The sequence below is a fragment of the Ochotona princeps genome, chromosome 2, assembly GCF_030435755.1.
Source record: "Ochotona princeps isolate mOchPri1 chromosome 2, mOchPri1.hap1, whole genome shotgun sequence".
In the NCBI taxonomy this organism is placed as follows: domain Eukaryota; kingdom Metazoa; phylum Chordata; class Mammalia; order Lagomorpha; family Ochotonidae; genus Ochotona; species Ochotona princeps.
The window spans coordinates 48,537,116-48,562,507 of record NC_080833.1 but is presented as its reverse complement, the minus strand read 5'-3'; the positions used below and the strand labels follow the sequence as shown (position 1 = coordinate 48,562,507).

The following is a 25,392-nucleotide window of genomic DNA, read 5'->3' as shown; positions in this document are numbered from 1 at the left end:
TATCCATGTTGTATTTGCTACTACCCCATTAGTCACAAACAGTAACTGTGATGGTTATGAGATCAAGTGTGGTACCCAGAATGAGTGATTGAGTACCACTTATGTGGTAGTCTAACTCTGTGTCACATCACCCATGTTATTCTCATCACTTTATTTCATCAAATAGGCATTGTGCTATCTCACATTATCATAAGAAGTATGAATACAATTCAATCAGATATTTAGACAGTGAGGAAGAGACCACATTCTTTTATTATGGTATACTGGTATAACTGTTTCACAATTTTATTACCTATTATTATTAGTCTTACTTACATAATTTAAAATTAAACTTTATTATGGGTAATTATATAGAAAACCCAATGAGTTTATATTATATACAAAAAACCCAATGTATTTATAATTTTGTACTAACTTCAGTGTCAGTTATCCACTGGGGATAATCAATATATCTTCTCATTATAAGAGGGATGACTACTGAACATACAAATATAAGGTGCTTCAAAAGTTCACAGAAATAGAATTTAAAAGTATTTTTTGCAAAAAAATGAAATAGATGCATCATTTTTTCCTACTACATATTTTCTATGAACTTTTTTTTTAAATATGGAACACTTCACGATTTTGCGTGTCATCCTTGCACAGCGGCCATGCTAATCTTCTCTGTATTGTTCCAATTTTAGTATATGTGCTGCTGAAGCAAGTGTCTATGAACTTTTTGAAGCATTTTATCTGTCCTTACTGTACTGGCTGGGAAGGAAAAGGAGCAAGAAGAACCAGCAGCAACGTGTACACTTAATACCCAGAAAGACCTTGTGTTTATAACAACATTTTCCAAAAACAAAAACTCTACAACTGGAACAGGAAATATGCAAGATAACTCTAGAGTATCTTTTATACTCATAAATTAGCAAGGTAATGATAAAATAAAGCACAAAATATACCATTATGGGGATGTGACAAAGGAGTTAGGTAATGATCTGCCAATGTCCAAAACTAGAGCAACTAACAATAAAACAGACTGTAATCCAAAAATTAATATCACTGAATTATTGAAGGTATAAATTTAAAATAATGTGAATATGCAAACCTCCCAGGCAGAGGTATTCCAAACTCTTGTAGACATTCTGCCTTCAAGGAAATGGAACACAACTTCTCACTCCTGAAATATGGACTGTACATAGTACATTTCTTTCAAGGAATACATTATGGAAAGGTGCAAAAACATTTAGAGGCTTTTAAAAATTATTTGGATGCTTAATCTGCTGCACAACGGTGTCAATCCCAGAAAAATAATTTTACAGTGGAAAATGTCCACAAGCACCATTTCATCCAGGTGATCATGTCAACATCATCAGTGACAAGTTGTGCTCAGAGTAAGCATCCTTGGTATCCTGTGTAGTCACCGACACTGTCTCTCTGGTTTTCCTTCAAGATGAGAAAACCATCAGGTAAACCCCAGATGAAGGGTATTCTACACAATATCTGACAAATATCTGTCAAACCCACCAAAAATCAGTAACTGAAATGGATACAGCAGTGAAGACTACCTGGGATGTGTGCTCATCCATGGTGCAAGTGCCTACTCTACTTGGATTCTAGATTCCTGCTAATGCATTCCTAAGTGTCAGTGGTGATGGCTCCAGTATACAGGTCCATACTACTCACAAGAGAGACGTGGATAAATTTCTCAGTTCCTGGCTTTGACCTAGCCAAACTCAGATGTTGCAGGTATTTGGGAGGTGCAAATTAATGGTTGGAATATTTTTGGCAGGTATATGTGTGCCTCTTTGTATCTCCATCTTTCAAATAAAACTTATAAACACACACACACACACACACACACACACACACACACACACAGGAGCTTAAGGAGCCAGGAGGATTACAATCATGTGCTGCCAACAATGTTTAGAGATCATACACGTGGTGGTTGTCCAGGAAGTGACATCATAGTCAACTTAATTTGTGTAAGGACACTCTGTTTAGTCAGCATAATGACGAAATTGCCTAATGATGCAGGGTTCAGAGTATACCTTTCACTAAACAACACGTGAGCATAAAGATAATGGATATCCTACAACAGAAAAACGATGTTAGGTAAAAGCTAAAAATATAAAAATAAACTATCTACTTTAATTAATAATAAGGTATCAATGTTTATTCTAATTATAACTAATGTTTCATATAAAGTGAGATAATTTAGGGGAAAAAGTGGAAATTTTGGTAACTCTAACTTTTTTAAAATATAGAAGTGTTCTGAAAGTAAAGCTTATTAGGAATTTATACACACATAAAGATACAGGCAAGTGTGATATGGAAGACTGGGGAAAACTCGATTAGAATTATGGGGATGGCAAACAATTGGAGTGATGCAGGAAGTTTGCATAAGTGGATAGAAATAATGGCATCTCTGACAAAATGATACAAAGCTACTTCAAAAGGTCATGGAAAACTGAAGACAAATTTGCTTCTGTACAACAGTGTTTAAAAGCATGCACTGATGTGGCAGCATCAAAAATTTCATAGAAAATGTGAGCTATGAAATAATCATGCATGTTTTTCAAAATTTTTGCACCAAAATAAACTATAAACTTTTCAAGTTCCCTTAATTTGGTTAAAGTTCTCCAGGAATGAGGAAGCATGGGAACACCTGGGGGAAGAGAAATATGGGCCAAGGGAACTGCATGTGTGAAAACCTTGAGGTGACAGGACATTGGGTACATGAGTAAAAGGCCAGAGAAGCTGCAAATGCTTGGGCCAGAACCGGAGAGGAAATCATAAAGTGGGTGGATGGCAGTGGGCCTTAAGAGTTACTGAAAGGATTAAATCGTTGGAGGAGTCCAGAAAACAAATGAAATTCACCTTGAGTTTCAGTCTGGATTTCCCAGCCCTTTTTGTTGTTAAAAATGAAGAACCAGCCTTTGAAACACACCTCACTCCTCAAATATTCTCTCCAACAATGAGACCTTCCATCTGTACCAGTTGAGGCAGTCTAAGGCGCATCTTCTTCAGGAACAAAACATGAGACTGTTTCTACACAGGCAAAGAAAAATGAAGGCTTGAGGCCAATTCTTTGCATAATTCAATATATTGCAAAAAACCTAACATATGCTTGAAATCTTTAGATAATGGAAAGAAAAGTGGATTTTCCTCTCTTCATTATTAAAGTAATTGGCTCAAACTCTCATTTCATTTTGCCCATGCAGGCACAACCTACAGTCTGTAATTAGTTTTAAACCACCAAAGTAGAAACAGAATAAAACTTCAATGAACTGAAGGTTTTTTTTCTTTTCCTTGATATATTTACTTGGTTTTCAGTGGTTAGAGGCATTAAGGCTTAGATCCAAAAGGCGAACTTGCAACTGGGACTTGTTTAAAGAACCAAACACAACAAAAATAACTTGCGAAGCATGACTTGGTTAAGTTCAATGTGAGCTCCTTGTCTGTTCCCTTCTCTATCTCCAGTTCCATACAAGAAGAGATCCTGAATGATGGTGAAGCCACCAGTTATCAAAGGGAGCATTCCAATAGGCTTGTCCCTGAAATTTTAACTTGGGCGTAAGAACTTTAGTGCCATTATAGAGGTCTGCCAGCAAGAATGAAATTAAAACCACTTCCTTGTGACTTTCCCTTTAACCAGAAAGGCACACGAGCAAAGGCAAACTCTTGAATGAATATGAGAGCAACACATAAATCTCTCCATAACTGGGGATGTTTGTAGAGCATTTTGGCGGACTGAAGGGTGCCAGACACCACACCCAACCACTGGCTATACCTTACAAGAATTAACATCTCTGAGCATGTTCATTCATCTGGATAAAGACAATTATGATTTCTACAGGGTCCCTACTAAGATTAAATGGAAAAACAACTCTAAAATGCTGAGAATAGGGTCTGAACTATGGTCAGTGATTAAGTAGTGCTGTTTCATTTTATAAGCATAATTACATATCCATGTATGCATCTGGAAAGGGGATGGTATATGTGGCCAGATCTGAGCATTCCAAAGCTAGGAGCCAGGAGTCTCTTCCAGGTCTCCCACATGGGTTCAGCGTCATAAGGCTTTGGGCCATTCTCTCCTTCTTTCCCAGTCCATAGGCAGGGAGCTGGATGGGAAGTGGAGCAGCTGATAAACAAAACAGCATCCCCATGGAATCTCAGAACATGCAAGGGAGGAATAGCCAATTGAGCCTTTGTGCTGGGTTCTGCATAGTATTTTTAAAAAAATTACTTATTTTTATTGGAAAGGCAGATTTACAGAAAGAGATACAGAGAGAAAGATCTTCTTTCTGCTGGTTCATTCCACAAGTGACCACAAGAGCTGGAGCTCAGCTGATGAAAAGCCAAGAATTTCTGTGACTCCCACATCCACATGGGTGCAGGGTCTCGGGGCTCTGGGCCATCCTCTACCATTTTCTCAAGCCACAAATAGGGAGCTGGATGGGTGCCTATGTAATATTTTAAACACATATAAAGAAAAAGTGTTGGGGCTGGCATGGTGGCATAGCAAGTAAAGCCACTGTTTGTGATGCCTGCAACCCAAATGGGTACTGTTTGTGCCCTGGCTGCTCTACATCCAATATATCTCCCTGATTAAGGTCCAGGAAAGCAGCAGAAGAAGTAGAAGTATTTGGTGCCTTATCACCAATATGGGAGACCCAGAAGTAGCTCTTGGTCCTGGCTTTGGCTTGGCTCAGCCCTGGCTATTGCAGCCATCTGTGAGGGAACCAGATTTATTTGTTTGTTTGTATTTATTCTCTCTCTCTCTCTCTCTCTCTCTCTCTCTCTTCCTCCTTTCCTTCCTTCCTCCCTGCCTCCCTTCCTCCCTCCCTGTCAAAGTCTCTCTCTCTCTCCCTCTAGATATACAACTCTTTATAATCAATCAGTCAATTTTTTAAAAAATTAACAAAAGTGCTCTAAATTTCATTTGTTAAGGATGACTTCATTAGCGTGACAGATGCTTTTGCTTCCTTCTAGCACAGTCTTGTTTGGTTGGACAGAGCGCTGAGGAGGCTCCTGACTACTTTTGGTTCGCATTACTTGCTACTTTGCCTGCTCAAAAACTGGCTAGAGCTTCGGATTACCTACGATGGAATGCATGGGACTTGTCCAGCTAGAGTAGGGTCTGAATTCATAGCATCCTGTGTCTGAGTCAAGAACAACTGATAACAGGCACGGTACCAAAACAACTAGCAATAATTTTATATGTGGGATATTTATAATGTGAGTATACTTTAAAATATCACATATCCACAAAAGAACAATAATGGCATAAAAACCTTGAACTATCGTTGAACTATGCATTGCACAGTATTTCTACTTGTCCATCAATATTTGATTCCTCCAGTCTAAGTCTCAGTTTTCTCACATGTGAAATAGGATGAGGGAACTTAAAAAAAAAACTCATGGAAGGGTAGAATTATACAGTAAATTCATTTTGGGGATAAGTTTTTCAAAGGCTATGCATAGATAATTTACAACATACATTTTCCATGAACTTATTTTAAAAACTGCATTCATTTTACTTGACAGGTAGTGTTAAAGAGAAAGAAATAGCATCAGAGAGAGAGAGAGAGAGAAAGAAAGAGGGAGATGTTCCAATTACTGATTCACTTCCCAAATGTTTGCAATGGCCAGAGGCTGGATCAAGCCAAAGCTAGCAGCCTAGAGCTTCATCCAGGTCTCCCATATGCATTTGATCTCATATAATTATTTGGTATATTGAGATACTGGGTATATCCTTGCCCAGAAATCTGCCTAATTGAAAAGGTAATCTAGCAGGACAGGAATAAAAGGGCGTTGGAATTAGTAGTAACATAGAAATATAGGCAGAGGGTAAAGAGATTCCAAGGAGTAATGTAGTATATTGTGAAAGAGACATATGCATTGGGCACCTTGTCTGTGCCAGGCCTGGTGGTAGGAATGTATACTGCACACTGTAAGTTCTCAGTGAGGAACACAGATTCCAAGTCAGGCTCTCAGATACCAATCAGTCCTGTCTATTCCCAGCTGTGTGGCTCCCATATGTGATTTAAAATGCCTTTGACTTACTTTTGCCATCTTTAAATTGGAATATTTTAAGACAGAAATTGGAAAACTTTTTCAATTAAAGGGTTCAATATTAAATATCATATGTTTTGTTGGCCGTGTGAACTCTGTCACAACAACTCACTGCTGCTATTGTGTCAGGAAAGGAAAGCAGTCACAGAATGTAGGGGGGATGTGGATGTTACTATGCCCCATAAAACTTTATTTGTAAATAACTTGTACAAGAGAGTTGGGCAACCTCTAATATCAACTTTACAAGGACTGAAAAATTCATCTTCTTCATATACTTACAATGGTGTCCTGCTCATGGTCATTAACAAATGTTAGTTGCTGTTATTACGGTGAACCCATGAAATAGGTGTTAATATGTTACAAAGAACAAAACTAAAGGTCAGAAATCACATAGTAATTTCTCTGAGACCTCATATCACCCTTTGTTTCTTTTTTGCTTCACTTAGTTGAAAGCAGAGTGACAGGAGCCAAAACAATTGAGAGACGGGAGACAGCAGAGGGGCAGAGAGGGAGAAGGTCAGAGGGAGAGAAAGAGAGAATCTTCTATCCTCTGGTTCACTTCCAAATGCCTACAATAGCCAGGGTTGTGCCAGGCTAAAGCCAGTAGCCAAGAACTCCATCATGGTCTCCTCTATGTGTGGGAGACATTCAAATACTTAAGCCATCATAGTTGCTTCCCTGATACCTTATCAGGGAGAAAGGACTGGAAATGGAGCAGCCAGGATACAAGAGATACAGGATACAAGCATTCCAGATGGCTGCTTAACAAGCTGCATCAAATGACACTTACTGGACGCTCCCCTTCTCTGCTGACAGTAGCAAACCTAAGAGCACAGGAGTATTTGTATCTAAAGCCTAGCATTCTTCACTGTAGTTTTATCATCAGTTTTTACTAGAATCAAGATGTTATTTTATTGACTCAAAGGGAGCCAGTTGTTTTGGGGCTTAACCAAGAACCAGCAAGACTTGAACTAATTAAATTGGGCTGGGGAATTAATGAGTCTTCGCTGGAAGCTTTTTTCCCTTGAAATCCTGAGTCAAGGCTGTGGGGAACAGGTGTGGGATCCATATTGCTTACCCCACTCATGGGCTCACGCAGTCTCTGCCTTCTCTGGCCTCAGTATCAGTTTCCTGTGACGCCTATGGATCAGCTACCTTTGAGGAGCCCTAATTAACTGCACAAAGAGAGCAGGCTTCCCAAATCCCACATTAGTTCTGCTTTGGAATGCCAGAACTTTTCTACCATGGAAAAATGCTTCATGCCCTGACTCCTAACAAACTCAAGCAAGTTCAAATACATTTCGGGGAGGGGACAAGAATTCAAAGCTGTTATGTGAGAAGTCAAAGAAAGAAAGGGATTTTCTTGAAAGGGGGAAACAAAGGGCATCCAGAAATGTCACCAAAATGTCCCGCAAACTCTCAAGCCTGCACCCAGTTGTTCCCAGCTGGAAGGTTCTCGGAGTGTGATTTTTGCAACTCTGCAGGGGTCAAGGATAGGATTCTTGAGCACCTGCAGCTGTATTAGTCATGATTTCTTTCCATATGTCAAATAGATGGAATAAAAAGCAAAGACAATCTTGACTTTGGATATTTCAAAACTGTCCACTGACTGGAACTGTTATTTATTTCTGCCTCCTCTTCTTCTTGGTCTTCCCCCTTCCCCTTTCCCTCTCTCCTCTCACTACAGAGGTAGTCTCACATCCACGGTGTTCTAGGGAAAACCTTGCTGGCTCAGAGGCTGAGACACCATAGTGTAGGTTTGAGGCCTGTGGCTTGAACTGTAATCAGCTGCCTGCTTTGTGTTTAATTCCACATGTGTTGGAGTAAAACCATTTTGGCTATACCTCCCAAAGCTCACCACATGTCTGTCAGTTCTCCGAGTCCAGTGTACCATTGTGTTGATGTGCTTTCCTTCATCATAGCCAGAAACTGGGTTGGTTTACCTTCAATGCAAACAGTCTCCTGGGCAAAGCACTGAAGTAGGAGTCACAAAAATTCACTTACCACTAGGTGTTTGAAGTCTTAGAACTGAATGGGTTCTATGAATATTCTCTGAAAGCTTGTTTTCCTTGGAATCTTGAGTCAAGGCTGTGGGGAACAGGTGTGGGATGCATATTGCTTACCCCATTCATGGGGCTTCTAGATCCCCAGGCTGATACCCAACCTGGTCCTCTGGCAGCAAGACACAGTCATTTGAATGCCACCATGGGCTATCTTCTGGGGAAAAGCTAGCTTCATTGGAGAAATGAAAGGAGCTATAATGACAGTGGCCATAGTTCACCATCAAAGTAAGGCCACCTCTTGGTTTTAGACGTTTTTGTTTAATCTGTTATTTTTTAAGATTTTATCTATTTTTATTACAAAGTCAGATATACAGAGAGGAGAAACAGAGAGGAAGATCTTCCGTCTGATGATTCACCCCCCGAAGTGAGCCGGCTGGTGCTGTGCCGATCCGAAGCCGGGAACCTGGAACTTCCTCCAGGTCTCCCACGCAGGTGCAGGGTCCCAAAGCATTGGGCCATCCTCAACTGCCTTCCCAGGCCACAAGCAGGGAGCTGGATGGGAAGTGGAGCTGCCGGGATTAGAACCGGCGCCCATATGGGATCCCGGGGCGTTCAAGGTGAGGACTTTAGCTGCTAGGCCATGCTGCCAGGCCCTAATATGATATTTTTAAAGATTTGTTTACTTATTTTGAAAAACTCAGAGTTACATAGAGAGAGATAGAGACATAGGGAGAAAAATCTCTCCTCTGGTTCACTTTTCAGATGGCTACAAAAGTCAGAGTTGGCATGTTGAAACCAGGAGCTGGGTGCTTCTCCCATGTGAGTGGCAGGGAATCAAACACTTGGGCTATCCCCTGTTGCTTTTTGAAAGTCATTCACAAGGATCGGGATCAGAAGGGGAAAAGCCAGGACCCACCCCCACTGCAGGACACGCCATGTTCTGTGCAAGTCTAACCCAGAGGTACCCACACTGTCGGCTACTAAGACATTCAAACCATTTGAAGATCTTCAAAGAATGTTCTATTTTATCTCTTACCATCTGGTGGCTTTAAACAAAACAAATACTGCTCAATTGATCACTATCATTTAGTCACAAAAAGGAAATTTCAACAGCAAAAATAAAGTGGATGTTGATATCTCAGAATAAAGGAAAATCATTTAAGTAACAAATAGCTAGCTGTGTTAGCAAATCAATAAACAGTTCTCATTATTTTATTACCCACAGGTGAGTGGCATCTTGTTTTTCCTGCAGGGGGAAGTTACATATATCTATCACGCATGCCTGTCACAGAGCCCTTAACCAGGAACAGTTCAACTTGGGTTTCAAGATCTGCATTATTATTTTGCAAATCTTGAAATTGTATCTTTGAATCTGCATTTTGCAGGTGAAGGCTGATGAACAATGGAGTAGGAGGGACCTTCCTCTCCAGAACCAGTTCTTGGCTATTAGCTCTCAGTCATTTGGTGTCCCACCCCATGGTCTCCCTGCTGACCAAGCACCCAAGGGTAAGTAACAAGGTTATGTGGGATGGGGGTAAATGTCTTGTTCTTGCCATCTCCCCGTGGAAGAAGGAAGGACAGATGTGGAGATTCAGGCTAGCAAGTGAGTCCTCTATATCTTGGAGTAATGGCAAGGAATGACTCCCGTACCTTATCACTGTCAAAGAATGTTAGGCTGGCGACACAGAGGGGTATTCCCATTGCAAGGCCTTGGAATTCAGCCATCCTTGTGGACTGAGGCAGCAGGCGTTTGACAAAGGGAGACTTGCAGCTTTCAGCCCCACATTTTCATTCTGCACTGGATCCTTTAAATTATGGAGCAGACCCTTCCTACACAGCTCTGCCTTCATGCTACTGGAGAACTAGCACCCCAGCTGATAAGTCCTTGACTGTAAACATTTCTACACTGCTCACATATAACTAGATAACGCATGATGGCTGTGAATCCAAGGTTTACTTGTAGAAGGCAAATTTCTCCAGAGGCCAAGCATTCACCCCTGGGGAGCCACTTCTTGACTTGGAATGGATAGTTAATTGTTCCTTTAATCATCTGTCTCTCATGCGTAACACTTTAAAGTTTGAAAGCACTCTTCGTGTGTATCTGTGAGTGTGTATGTGTGTGTGTGAGTGTGTGTGTGTGTGTATGCATGTGTATGTGCAGGTCCATCTGTGCAAGTGAACCTCATTTTCTCCAGCTTGGTGAACCTTGAATTTGCAATTTTCAACCAAATTTAGGTTCAGACCCTAATTTTCTCATTTTCTGGTTCTGTGGCCTTGAAAATGGAAGGCTATTTGTCTTTCCAGACTTTTGATTCCTGATTTTATAAGTAAAGATAACAATATCCACGTACCTCATAAAATGCCTTTAAAGACTAAATGCAATTCTATAGATGAAGGGTCCAGCATGTATCAGGTGATCAGTTCATTACTCATTTCCTTTCTTTTACCCTAGAGATTAACATTGATGCTTGGGGTGATATTATCCTATTCAGGGGAACCCACTCAATAGGAGTCTGAGACAAGTACCCCCTAGTCTAGAGTCTTTCCTGTTGTTCAGGAGGCAACTCCACCACAGCAGGAGGAAGTTCTAAAATAGTCAGTGGTAAAACCCTGGAAATCCAAGAGCCTATTTCCAAAGAAATTTGAGTACTCAAAACAAGTCAGTTTTCACAGATTGGGAGGAACACTGAAAGGGAGGAAGGGGCCAAATGGGGCAAGTATAATCTCTTTCCCATTTCTAACACAGCCCAAATATGCACCTTACAGAGGTGAAGAATTTTTGTGACTGCACTGGTAGAGTCCATGAGAGTGAAATCTGACATGCTCTGGTAGAAATAGGAGGTCCAGATTACAATCTCATGTTTCTCCCTAAAGCTTTGATGGGGTGACTTGAGGAGATCACCTCTATTTTGAAAGACAATGTCCCTATATTTTAAATCAGGTTAGATGACTTGCTAAAGTCTCTCTCATCTCTGAAACGTTAGTTTTTAAGAGAAATAGTTATATCCTGTAAAACGCTGGGATGTGGGGAACCATGTGTTGGCTCAACTAGCTAATCCTCCACCTGCAAGCATGGGCATCTCTATGGACACCAGTTCATGTCCCAGCTGTTCCACTTTCCATCCAATTCCCTGTTTATGGCCTGAGAAAGTGATAGAGGATAATCCAAAGTCTTGGGACTCTGCAACCATGTGGTAGACTTGGAAGAAGCTCCTAGCTTCCGTCTTCAGATTGGCTCATCTCAGGCCCTTGTAGCCATTTGGGGGGTGAGCCAGCAGATGGAAGATCTTTCTTTCTGTCTCTCCTTCTCTCTGTAAATCTGCCTTTCCAATAAAAATAAATAAATCTTAAAGAAAAAAATCTTGAGCATGCCCACCAAGCAGAACTGGTCACTTCAAAATATGGCTTTATGTGGCTTTAGCAAGAACTGCTCTGTAGGAGGTCAAGGAGACTCCACAACAGCTGGTCGGTTGAAGAAGCTTATATCTCTGTTCACTCCCAAGGTATTGCACTTGAGTGGACTTGGATGGGACTGCAGGAACAGCAGCATATTTAGTCATTTTTTTCATGGAGAATATTTCAACATTTGTCACCAGACAGAAGGAGCACAGTGGGCTGTTGTGAAAAGTATGCAGTGCAGTACTATTTATGGCTGTGTTTGGGTTTACCCTCGGCCCAGTACACAGGGTACAGCTGAAAACACTCTCTTGTCCTTCAGGCCAACATTTCCAAATTTTTACATGAGGTCTGTCCACTCCAGCCCTAATGCCCTTCTTTGTTCACTCAGAGAAGCAGCCATCTTTTCTTCCCCCTCCGCCTCCAGCTTGGCCTCTGACTCACTCCCAGCTGAGACTGGACATACATTATTAACAGCATATCATTAAAGATTTGGACTTGGACAACCTTGGCTCAAATGCCTATTCTTCCACTTTCAGATATGTGACCTTGGACAAGCCACCCAACCTCTCTGACCTCAGTGTCTACCCAGAATGACTGAAATGAATTAAAATGAGACACCTGATGCAGAAACCCTGACGGACAGCCTGAATTGGTTTGCCTCTGTCCCAATCACTGCCTTGATCAGGATTCTACTGCTTGTCTTTCCTCAGTCTTGATCCTCCTTATATTTGTTCTGAGCTCCCCAAAATGGGCTGTACTGGTTTCAGGTTATTCTGTCACTCCTTCAGCCTAGTGATCTCTGGATGTAAACAGAAACGTTCCCATGGTTGGATAGGAGATATGGGTAAGTAACAATAACAGTTATTTTATTAATCACTTTCTTTGTGCCATAAGAAGCACAGAGTTAAGTCCTACCATCAACTCAATTTTATAGCTCAGGAAACAGCACTGCAGAGGTTATATCCAAGGTCACAAGGCTGAGAATTCTAACAGAGGCTATCCGACTTCAGAACTTTCTCTTAATCGCCAACCTCTGGTTTTGCGACAATTGCATACTTCCTGCATATAACTTCACCTCTCAAAAAAAGATTGACAATCACCACCAGAGTAGCTACTATTTACTTCCTACAATCATTGCTTATATTATTCCATTTTACTTTCTCAGCTAACTCATGACGTGCATATTATCATACATATTTTACAAATGAGACAGTCAAGATTGGAATGAGTATATTATTCAAAGTCAACTGACTGTGAAAACAGGAGCTAGGTCAGGCACTGTGTATGATTTTTTGGTAGCACTTTGAATATTGTACCATGCGCAAAATGCTTTATAAACAGTAATAATAGTACCAACTCTTATGAGAGAGGTAACATTGGTATTTTCATTTTATAGATGGGAAACAGACACAAAGAGAAACAAACTTGCTTTAGGCCTCACAAGTAGAGTTGTAGAGCCAGGTTTGGAAAACAGGTAGTCTGTTTCAAGAATCCAGGCTCTCAGCCTCTGATACTGCATGGATTCAAGAAGTGAGGAATGCCAGGTGAAATGAGGAGGAGAAAAAATGATTTCAGAGGCAGAGGAATTATCTCTACACAGGCAGACTCTAAAAGGCCAGCAACTCCAAAAGCTTTGAAAGGAGGCATTCTCACACCCACATGGATGGGAGCAGGCCCCCTGAGCCCTGGCTTCTCAATTCTGAAAGGGGCTGGCCACCCTGGAGAATGTTCCAGCCTTGAGCAATAGTGTAGGTGTTTTGTTTCCTTTAGGCCCACAGAGATGTCTCATTAGGAAATTGCCTCAGACTCTGAAGCAAGTTGTGCCTCCCCTGTTTGGCTGCAAAATCCTGAGAAGAGATTGATTTCTACAGTTTTAGATGACCAGTTGCACTGAAATATTGGGCAGAAGAAGGGAATTGTTTTAAAAAAAAAAAAGTCTTTACCCAGGAATGGCAAAGTAAACACATACCGTGCAGCCACCATGTGCAAAGCATTGAAGACATCAAGTCTCACAACAGTCCTTTGAAGTCATGAAGAAATAAGCTAAAAGCTCAAAGCAGCAAAGTCGTAAAGACACAAGTAGAGAGTTCTGGCATGATCCAGTGTCCATAGCACTAGAAGCTGCTCTTCCCCATCTTCCTGCTGCCCCTCATTCATCCACAGCTGATCCAGATACATTTTTAGAATTTTTCCATAAATAATGATGAAATTGCTAGGAATATCTGCAGAAACACAAAAAACTTTCTTCCAGCCTGGCATGTTGTGGTCTAGGCCATGCCTTTTACTTCCCAGGTCCTCAGTATACTCCTGGACTCATTTCAAGTACACAGCACAATTATCCTGAGAAACAGTTTCAAGAGCAGAAATAATTTACAGGGAAAATTTCCAAGGGATTTTGAGAACATAAAGAAAGAGGCTCACATATGTGAAAATATGAAGATCTAAAACTCCCACATGAGACATAAGCAAAGGTAGATGGCTGTAAGAAAGGATGTAAGAAAGTTTTCCATATATGTGACAAAGTACTGATACACAGTAAATGAAGAATTCCTCAAATTCAAAGAATAAAAGACAAGCAAGCTATGGGGAAAGTAAGACAGGATATAACCATGCCATTAACAGAAAAAAAAATGGAAGAAGCTGATGAATAAAAAAAATGTAACATGAAATGCAAAGGAAGGAATCAATGAACACTAACTATTGATCCAGTAGATTGGCAAAACATTATTTTATTGGCAATCTTGTGTCCTGGTGAATGCACACGGATACCACTGGCAGGAATCAAAATTGGAGATAGCCTTTTTGGCAGGACATTTTGGCCACAGCTAAAAAAATTTCAAATGTATACACCCTTCTACCACTTTTCCATGTCTTCTCTATATCCCTCTATGTAAAATACTTATTCTTTACATATGAATAATGAATTCAACAACAACTCTTGCATATTAGTTGTAACTGCCAAACACTAGAACTAGAGTCTTAAATAAAGTCTATCAGCATGAGAGTGGCTGAACAGCTCGGTCAAAAAATTTTTTAATACAATTAAGACTCTGGAAATACTGTTAGCATATAATACACAATGGCAGCTTATCTTTTTTAATGTATTCCAAAATACCTTATATGTGAAAAAAGTTGTGCAATCTCTACTTTGTGAGTGTGTGTATGTGTGTGCGTGTGTGTATACTCTTCTGTCTGTGAATACACTAAAAAGTTTGGGAAAACATAAAATGTCTAACAGTGGTTACCCTTGGGTTGAGAGAAGGTTCATGTCTTACTTTCACATTGTAGGTCTATCTTGTTTGTGTTTGTACAATGTAAATTCAATCCTGCCATTTTCAACCATCTAAAGAATGGCAGCTTGCAACAGGGACAATTACTTGCCTCATGTCTGAGGTTATCTACTGTTCATCCAAGGCTAAGCTACAAACTGACCAAGGGCTGTGGCTCCCTCTTGCACTGATGGGAAGTGTCAGAAGTTCATTAGGAAACCTATTTCTCAAGGTCTCTCTCAATTCCCTAGACACTTGCATACCTAAATGCACAAGCAGACAGATACATTCCCATCTTATGCACAGCCTCACTCAAAACAGTCACTGCATAGGCTAGTCCTAGCCCAGGGATTTTGTGCCATCTCGGAAAAACATATGTGCTAGCACACTCTAATACAACCACAGTAATGACAACACATTGTCAGACTCCATGAGTACAAGCCTTGATTTAAACCATGGGGACCAATGGTCACATATTGAATGTGAAGCTCCTTAAATAATAGTTCTGCTAACCTAAAACATATCAGATGTTCCTTTAGCCTTAGCTTTCCCAAGACATAAACTATGTATTCAGGGGAAAGCAAAGTCAAATGACTCATGACAGGGTTTGTTTTTAGTATGAGTTATTTTTTCTGGCTCCTTGCTTTAAAAGATAGATCCTTTTCAGATGAACTGAAGCAAGGACTTCTGGGAGTTAGGTTTACAAGCCCAGCTTTTCTGCCCCTGCTCAAGGCTGTATGTGGATGCTGTGGCAGAGCGTTTGTTTCCCATTATTACCATGCCTTTCGTGGACTCTTCTTTTTTTTTTTTTTGAATTGCACAATGGCAGCCTTGCAGTAGCTGGTGATATGGTGGACAGAGTACTGCATTTGGAGTTTAAGAAGCAGGCACTTTAACTGCAACTTTTCCAATGACTGTGATGCTAGGAATATAACATGAATTCTCTAGGCTGCAGGTTCCTTAAACATGAAAGGTAAGGGCAGCACTGTGCTGGATTACTGTAGGGATTCAAGGAAGCCATCTCAGTAAAGTGTCTGCCTCACAGACAGCACTCTCAGCACAGGACAGTGTCCTGTTTACATCTCAAACCCAACTGCTTGCTGGAGAACTGGTCAGGGACTCTCTGAAGAAGGGAGATGGCAGTGAAAGACTGCAGGAATAATCGTAACAGACGTAACTAACAGTCTTCATGTTTGTCATGTGCCAGGCACTGCCCTGATTGCATTCCATGAATTATCTCATTAATCCTTAGATATAACCCTCCAAGGCACAGACAAATGTGGTCCACATGTCAGAGTTGTGAAACGGAGGCACAGAGAGTTTAAGAAACCTATCCAAGGCCACACAGATGGTGGGTGAGTACAGGATCTAGGGCTTGAATGCTTATGCCATGGCTGTAAAACCAGAGAATGAGGGGGAAAATGGGCAGAACCAGAATGTCCATGTATGGAATCCAAGACAAAGTTTCATCACAACTTGGTGGCTTTTCAGATCACTCTAAAGAGACGAACACTAGAGGAAGGAGCAGAACCTTGGGAGAGTGGTCAGCTACGGCCCTGTAGAAGTGCAGATTGCGGACCATCAGAGCCCTTCCTGGGGTGGGACTGAATTGGAAATAGCTTAGGGTGCTCTAGGCCTAGAGATGTCCATGATTCTGGAGGAGTGAGGACCCTGAGGAGAGAGTGGCTATCTTGGAGGGTGAGGGAGCTGTTCAGCTGGCTCCATATGTCTTTGGTATGTCTCCATAGTGAGCAGACAGAACTAGCAGAAACCCAGAACTCATGAGCTGTTGGGGATCTTAGCCACTGCCCCTCACAGCTCCACCATCTAGTCCAGGGGACTGCTACTTGCCTTCTGCCATGTCACAAGTTGGTGGTAGTTGAAAAACCAGAACAGCGGTCCCTGTTTCTCAAGTCAGCTCATTGCCTCTGATGCTTAGATCACACTATCAGTTCTTTTACTTTATGACTTATTTTTTCATTCATTTGTTTACCCCCACAGTAAACATCCAAGCAATGTGCGGAAAAAACTGAAAATATAAGCCATTGGGCTTTGAGGATATCCAGTTTCTCCGACAAAGTCATCCCCTGAATTAAGGAATGTTTAGGTTGCATATCCAATAAAATCACTGAATAATGCACTTGGCAAGCACACTTATGATAATGACATGAGTCTCCATGCAAGTCTGCCTACTGAGAAATGAAGGGCAGAATTTGGAACAGTGACTTCTCAGAGTGAATTTTAAAATGCCTCTGGCTTTATACTTCCATCTCAGAGCTGTATGTGTGTGTGTGTGTGTGTGTGTGTGTGTGTGTGTGTGTGTCTTGGGGTGGGTGGCATCCATTCATTCACATTTTCAATCAATACACAATTGAATGAGTAACCCTCTAAGGTTTGAAACTCTGTAGCCTGTTCTCCAATCTCAGCTCTGAGACACATACACACGCACACACGCACACCTATGTCTGCTTACTCTTCCACATCATGGCTCAATTGACATTTTCTTTACAATATTTTCTATGACTCCCAAGAGCTTGTGATTTACCATGCTCCCAAACCCCTGGTGTTCTTTCCTTTTCTTCAGAGATACATGATTCATGTCTACTGCAGGGCATTTGATCTGCTGTCCTCTCTGCCACTGAGGCTCATCTCAAATAGCCCTCCCTCAGGAAGGCCTCTCCCACTACTTGCATAGCCAGCCATTCACATATGCTCTATTCAGCCCATTTTGGTTCCTTTACATTGCTTTGCTTTCCTTTACAATCCTTCTTGGTAATGGAATCACTCTTATTGTTTAGGACTGTGTTTCTTCAAATCTTCCCAACTGGAACATAAGCATCACAAGGGCAGCTATTGCACTTTGAATAGATGTAACTAGGAACACTTGGTGTCCAAATGCCCGATATCAGAAAGTAAAGGAGGCAGAGCAGCTTCTGAGGGAGAGCTGGTTAGCAGCACTCATGGCAGCGACACCGACACTGACCTGAGAGTTCAAGGAAGAACCATGACAGTCACACTCACTACACACGCTCGCTCCTGCACCAGGTATTGTAGTTGGTAAATGAATCAATTCATGGAAAGTGATTAAAACAGTATTTGGCTTATAAAAAACATCCTCAATATCGTCATTAGTCATCAGGTATGAAAGACAAGTGGCACTTGTCTGTAAGAATTATGTATATGATTGTCTGCTATATTTACTTATTCTTTTCTAAATGAATCTCTGTAATGTACCAAGTTAAATAAATTCTCTCATTTTTTTCATGATACAGTTGCATAGGCTCAGGTATTTCCACTCCACTCTCCCATTTCCTCTCCTCTGATCTCCCCTATATTATTACTATTGTATAATCCTTCAACAATAGTCACAAGTACATCATTGTACAAATTAAGTGTACCAGGATACATGTTAAATTTAACAAATCATGATAATTATTCTATAAGAATTGCTTATAAGCTTTTTTTTCTACCAAAGAGTTTCAATGTGCTTGGAAAATAGAATCTATGATTGTTTTCATCAAGAATTTTAAAGTTTTGGGGCCAGTATTACAGCATTATGTAAAGCTGCTGCCTGTGATGCCAGCAACCCAGATGGGTGTCCTTTAGAATGCTAGCTGCTCTGCTTCCGATCCAGCTCCCTGTCAATGGCCTGGGAAAAGCAGCAGAAGATGTCCTAAGTGCTTGGCCTCCTATCACTCATGTTGAGACAAAATTAAGCTTTGGTTTCTGACTTCAGCCTAGCCTAGCCCCAGCTGATGTGATGATCTGAGGAACAAACCAGTAGATGGAAAGTCCCAATCTATCCCCTTTCTCTGTAAGTATTTCAAATAACTAAATAAGTACATATAAAAGTTTTAAGACATGGAAAGGTGGAGAACCATGGAAGAACTCTGAAAAGGTCTACACTAAGATTTTTAAATGCAATCATATCAGGATGACAGTGAATAGAAATATTGAATAGAGAGCAGGGGAAATAAGAGAAGCAAAAATTCAGCAAGAGACAGACTGAAGGGTCATGTGCAATTATAACTTCTCTTCCATCTCTGGGGGTAAATGCCTGTTGCCACGGTGAGGGCGGGAAGCAAACCACTGTAAGGGAACATGAGTTACACAGGTAGATAAAACAACTGTATTTATTAATGAGTAACAAAGTCTGTCATAACAGTAGATGATATTCTGAGTTCAGTGAATATGTTCTTACAAAAAAAAATTATTCTTGAGGCAGACATTGTAGCACAGGGAGTTACCTGCAGCTTGGGAGGCCTACATCCCATAATAAGAGTGCCAGGTTTGAGTTCCAGCTAATCCTACTTCTGGTCCAGCTTCTTGTTAATTCACCTACATGGTAGTAGATGATGGTCAGGCTACTAGTTTGACCTGGCCCAGACCTGGTTGTTGCAGCCATTTAGGGAGTGAATCAGAGGAGGGAAGAGCTCTGCTTCTCCCTCTCTTTCTATCTCTCTCTCCCTCCCTTCCCATTTCCCTTTTGTTCTCCCTCTCTCTCAATCTGGTGGACAGAAGTAGCAACAAATTCCAGACTCCCTCTCTGCTGTCTCACTTCTTGAGCCCCAACTTCCAGCAGAAACTCTCATTCTCACTAAAAGGATCTAGTTTTGTATAAGAAATGTTTTACCAGACTATGCAATGTTTCCTATTGCCTCTAGGTGTCACCATTACAAAATAAAACAAAGCCTGACCCATTAAAAAAAATTAACAGAGCATTTAGTACAGAACACTAAAGGCAGACACCATTTAATACAGAAGCTATAATCATTTAATATCTCCAAGACAATTAATTTCCTTTATAATTCAAGGGCTTACTCCAAGAAAAGAAGTTATCTTGTTTTTCTATCAGAAAAAAAATCGGTGCTCTTTATCTCTGAAACATTCACATTTAGGGAGACTCATCTGAGATTCACATTAAACTGAAAGTTTACAATATAATTGTTTTGTAATCAAGATTGGCTTAATGGTACAAAAAATACTAGCTTTCAAGGCAAAAATATAAGGCAGTGAAGTTTGACTACAGAGGAAAAAATGTAACTACACTAGTATGATATTTTATCCAATGCTAAATTTTATTAAATATATTTAAATATGGTTTTCATTTAGATTTGGCAGATTGATTAATGAGGATGTATTAAATAATACCTGGCTGCTAAGAGTATATTTAGGAATCAGTGCCACATAAAACATACGGCATGCACAATTCAGTTTCATTATTATTTAAGGCTTCTCTGTTTCTTGGCTGTGGGGAAGCACATATTAAAAATTAAGTACACGTGCTCAGTGTAGGCTCAGCTCTTTTCAAAGGCTTTCCTTCTTAACAGAAACATGCAAGGGAAAATGAACTCAACTCTGGGAAAGGGTGATGGATCCATGCCTTTGGGGATGGCTGTCCTGTTTATCAACATAAAGGAGCAGAGGGTCAGAGAAAGGCAAAAATTCTCCAGTGGTCAACAGAGACAGAGGCCCAACTTCAGAGAGCTCCTGTTTCCCTACCTAGGTTTCCTTCTTTGCTACAGCTGAGAGGTCAATGAATGAAACTTTCTACCACGAGGCCAAGAGGAAACTGGGGAAAGTTGGAAGTGTCCACAGAAATGCAATCAGATGTCGACAGATTCTCAGTGAACTGAGAAAGCATTTGGAGAAAAGACAGCCACGGTTTTATGGGCACAATGCTAGGGGTGGAACCTGGAGGGTGGGGACAGGGGTAGTTAATGTGGGAGGCAGACGATGATGACAATGATAATGGAGGGAAGAACCAAGAGTTCTTCACATTTTTGTAAAAAAATAAATAAATAAATACCACATCTGATATGTAGAACCTCTCAATAACTAGTATGTCTTCATTCCACTGTCAGGTAGTGCCCAATTGTTCTGACATGACATCTTAAGAGGTCTACGTATCATGTAACATCGTGCTATATTTCTAATCAACCCAGCAGAGTAGGTAAGAATTATCTTTTTAGAAAAAATAAATTAGAATTATGCTTGAATTCAGAAAGTAAACTGTCTCAGAGTTCAGAAGGAAAATCTCAAGTTTCTCTTGTATAGGTGTTGTTCTCTCTGCTTATGACAGTACTGAGGTTCACACAGGCCACTCATATTGCCCAAATCAAGTTATTAGCAACTTACCAATCTATGACTGTAATCCAAGAGTGACTTTCCTGAAAAAAAGCCTTTTTTAAATCTCACACTTGCTTTGTTTCTCTGTGGCTGACTGAAGGCCCAGTTGGGAGCGGTAAAGGATGCTGGCAGTGGCGCAGCACACAGCTGCTGGTTACCTCATGTCACCTACTCAGAAAAGCCTTGTAAGGGGAGGGTCAGCCTTTGCAGAAACAGTTTTCCTTTGTGGCTATCAATCTGCTTCCCCATTGGAAAGAAGTCACTAGTGTTGAGTACACCAAAGCCTCCACAATGCTGAGGGTTGTAATCAACAGACCACAGAGAACAGGCTCTGGGACATTAAATACACAACTAGAAAGCAAGGAAATTCTGAGGCATGCTGCAGTGCAGATGAGCACTGGGGACCTTCCTATGCTTTGTGAAACGAGCCAATCACAAAGAGACAAACACTGTTGGATTCTACTACCCAAGGGGCTTACAGTTGTTCACTTCATACAGAGAGTAGAATGGTGAGGAGGCACGGAGGAGGAGGCCAGAGAGAGCCGTTGAATGGGAAAAGATTCAGTTCTGCAAGATGAAAAGGGCTCTAGAGACAGATGGTGGTGATGGCTGCATAATGATGTAAATAAACTTAATACCAATACTACACACTTAAATATGGTTAAGAGGACCTATTTTGCATTATGTGTATTTTACCACAATTAAAACAAGCAAAAGCAAAAAAGAACAACCAAGGAGTGTCTCTTTCGGTGGCAACCTACACTATCCTCCTGCCTGGCAAAGTATGAAATGTATTATCTTAATAATCCACATATGGGAGCTGTTGTTCTAGCATAGTAATCCAACCTGCCACTTGTGATCCATTATTGGGCTTCTGATCTTAATCACAGTTGCTCTGCTTTCAAACTAACCCCCTCTTAACATACCAGGGAAGGCAGCATAAGATGATCCAAGCGCTTGGCCCCTGCCTCCCAAGTGGGAGATCAGCTGAAATGTCTGGATTCTGGCATCAGTCTGGTGAAGACTTGGCTGTTGTATCAGCAGGTGGAGGATCCTTTTATGTAAGCCCTTTCCCTTTCCTTCCTTCTGCTTTTCAAATATACAAATAAATAGAACTTTAGGAAACAGAATCCTTTGAGGGTACTTCCCTGTACCTTTCTGGAAAGCAAGGAATCTGGAGGAAAGAGATGATTTCCTCTTCCCTCGTCCCTCCTCTTGCATCCCCCCTCCTGTTCCTTAATCGGACATTTTGCATCTGTTTTGTTCAAATTCTCAACCTGTTTTGATCAGAAAGAACCCATCTGGGCATTAACAAAACACTTCTCCATTCTGTGTGTCAACTTTCTCATCTGTAAAAGGAAACTCTGAAGGGGTGATCTTTGATGGTGCTGTCCATGCTAACATTCTCATTCCTTTTTTTTTCCAAATGCCAATGTTGTCTACTTCTTGGGTACAAAGTTTTAACTACTGACTCTCATCAGAACAGTTTTCACAGCCACCAGCCCCTTCTGAAATGCCTGTATTTGCTGCTCTTTTCTTAAACAGGAGATGGAGGAGACGGCTGCAGCGCAAGGTGGGCAGACAGGAAGTGACCAAGCAAAGGGGATTGCGGAAGGAGTGGCAGAAAGGGAGCTTCAGACCATGTGGTTTAGTGGTGGCTGTGCCCCAAAGAGAGGAAGCATGTGTTGGCATCTTCTAGTATGAGGCCTTTACATGGTAAACCTTGTATCCACAATTGTAGGAATTCATGTACCATCTTTACAATTTCTACATCAGGTATTATCTGTAGTATTTCTAAATAACTAAAAAAAATGTGTAAGTTCTGGATTCAAATCATGTTTTCTTTTTGATGTTGTCCTATTCTAAGCAAGAATGCCCATGAAAACCCAGGTTTGATATTTCTAATTTTTTCTAACATACATTAAAATGAATATTTCACTACTGCATGGTATATAAAATTATCCTGAATACCATTCATGATGTGTGAATTTTGTGGGATGCCAGATTATCTTGCTCTGTGCCTTTTATGACCCATGGAGTTTAGCAGCACAACCATGTTTGAATCAATAGCCCTCAAACCATGTGTTGGTTCATATTCTTCTCATCTTTAGCATGAATAAGAACTATGAAGTTATACACATTGGCACTTTTGCTGGATGGCTGAGACTGATACAAGTTTAAAATTTTTTATTTTGCTGTAAAAGAATGCAAATAGTCTCAATAAGGCTACATATAGATGAATGGACAGGTAGAAATACAGATACACACACATATACATGCACAAAGCCCTGAAGCAGGGACTGGCACAGCAGTCTAGTGGCTGAAATCCTCACCTTACATGTGCCAGGATCCCGTAACCCAGCTGCTCCACTTTGATTCCAGATCCCTGCCTGTGACCTGGGAAAGCAGTCAAGGACAGCCCAAAGCCTTGGCACCCTGCGCTCACATGGGAGACCTGCAAAAGACTCCTGGCTTTGGATTAGCTCAACGCTGACTGTTGTCGCCACTTGGGGAGTGAACCAGCAGACAGAAGATCTTTCTCTCTGTCTCACTTCTCTCTTTATATCTACCTGTCCAATAAAAACTAAATCAATTTTTATGAATGAATGAATGAATTAATCAATCACTGAATATAAAAGCACTCTCTTTTGGAAGAACTCATGATAGTGTGCCCACTTTCCCAGATTTCTCAGCCTAGTGACAACTCTGCTATGGTTCAGTCACCATCCAGGCTCAGAATGGATGGATCATAATGTAATGAGAGGTGACTTTTGATTGGGCAGATCTAAATTGAAGTCCTGCAGTTTTACTAAGTTTAGGAGCAACTTTGGATAAGTCCTTTAATTCCTCTGAGCTTCAATTTTCCACCTATAAAGTGAGGGGACTAGCTGTTATGAAAATAAGATGTAATCTATTTGCAAAATGCCCAGCAAGTGCCTTATTTGTAAAAAGAGCTTCTCCGCAATCTTATTCCACCTATTCTAGAAGGTTGCCGTGAGGACGAACTATGTCTAAAACTGGGCAAATACCTGAACTACCATAACTCCTATGCATCACTCTTTCTTTGGATCTCAGTGTAGAAGCTTTACTTCCTTGGAATATTTTCCTGGACTTACAAGTTGGGTAAGAAGTTTCCTATTCCTGTGCCATAGCATCTGTGCTCTCCATCTTCTCACCGCTACACTCGCAATGCCAGACAAAATCTCCCCTTCGGTGTAGGCCCACAAGAACTTAGGATAAGAAACAGAGCAGTTTCACTTGTCAATTTTTCACTACCCTCCAGAACATAGTCACAGATAAAACAGAATTAATGCTCTTTTATCTTGTTCAGTGGACACATGAGTTGATGGGAGTATTAGTGATTTTTTTGTTTTTCATGATACAGTTCTTTAGGCTCCCCATTCCCCCACCCTCTCACTGTTTTCCCCTATATTATAACAATAGTTTAGTTCTTTACCAACAGTCACAGGTCTATCATTCTTCTATTTAAGTGTTCATGGCATTGTAGGTATAGACAAAGGTAGAAAGTCCAGCATCCTATTGTCAAGATGTATTTAAGTTTTATTAGGAGTGCATCTTTTATTCAGAAGTAAAATGTATACTACAATCTATCTTTACTTCGCAGCATACTTTTAAAAATCTGTTTTGGGTTTTTTTCTTTTTTATTAATGCCTGATGCTTTTGTACAGGGGTTTATGACATCCTCTCCCAACACGTATTTCCTTAAGCAAAGTAAGATCTTACACACTAAAGATCAAGTCTTCCTTTCAAGTAAACTTGGGAAACACTATATTCCACATGCCTCTCCAACATGGGCAATTCCCAATGCATGTTTCTGTACTCAAGTCTTAACTGAAGTCTTGCTATATGGATAACCTAGCTAACTTGAACCTATACCTATACAACACACAGACACACATAGGCACACACACTTTTAATATACCAAGAGACATTCTCCAGGAAATCTTGATCTGTAGAACTTGGTCTCAACAAATTTTCCTCGTGATCTCTACCAATTCTTTGTCCTGGGTCTCCTTTCCCACCCAAAACTGCCTCCTCTACCCAGGAAGGCATATAAATTGGGCTTGACAACAAGGTAGCACTGACAATGGCATCTGTGAGAAAACCGGCAGACATGTAAGCAATGATTACTCTACGAACTGAGCAGAAGTATTCTGATGACTGGGAATGCCCTCATCTGTATCACATGCAGCTTTCACCATTTAACGCACATATATCATTTGAACAGCTATCCCCCTATCTCCTGCTTCCAATTACCACCATCATCAATACCACCACTGCACACTCCTTGGGCCAGGCATGCTCTCAATGCTTTCCCTATATTAACTTATTTAATTCTCCCTCGCCTTAGGAAAGGGGTGCCTGTATCACCACCACATTATAGAGAGGTTATGGAAGATTGGAATCTTAAAAAATGGGTAGAATGAATTATCAATTGATAACAAGATTTCAGTGACCAAGAGGCTGAAGCTCTGAGCTGTGAGGGGAGTTGTTCAGATGGAATAGGA

At 40.8% G+C, this 25,392-nt stretch overlaps 1 protein-coding gene and 1 non-coding gene across 6 annotated transcripts in view; both read right to left on the bottom strand.

The window, feature by feature from the left end:
• The window catches only part of FGGY (FGGY carbohydrate kinase domain containing), a 447,653-nt gene that overhangs the window by 36,299 nt on the left and 385,962 nt on the right, over window positions 1-25,392 (bottom strand). The window lies entirely within an intron of this gene.
• LOC118758663 (U6 spliceosomal RNA) lies at window positions 601-703 on the bottom strand. The gene has a single exon (XR_004995764.2). It is a non-coding gene; the product is annotated as a U6 spliceosomal RNA (small nuclear RNA).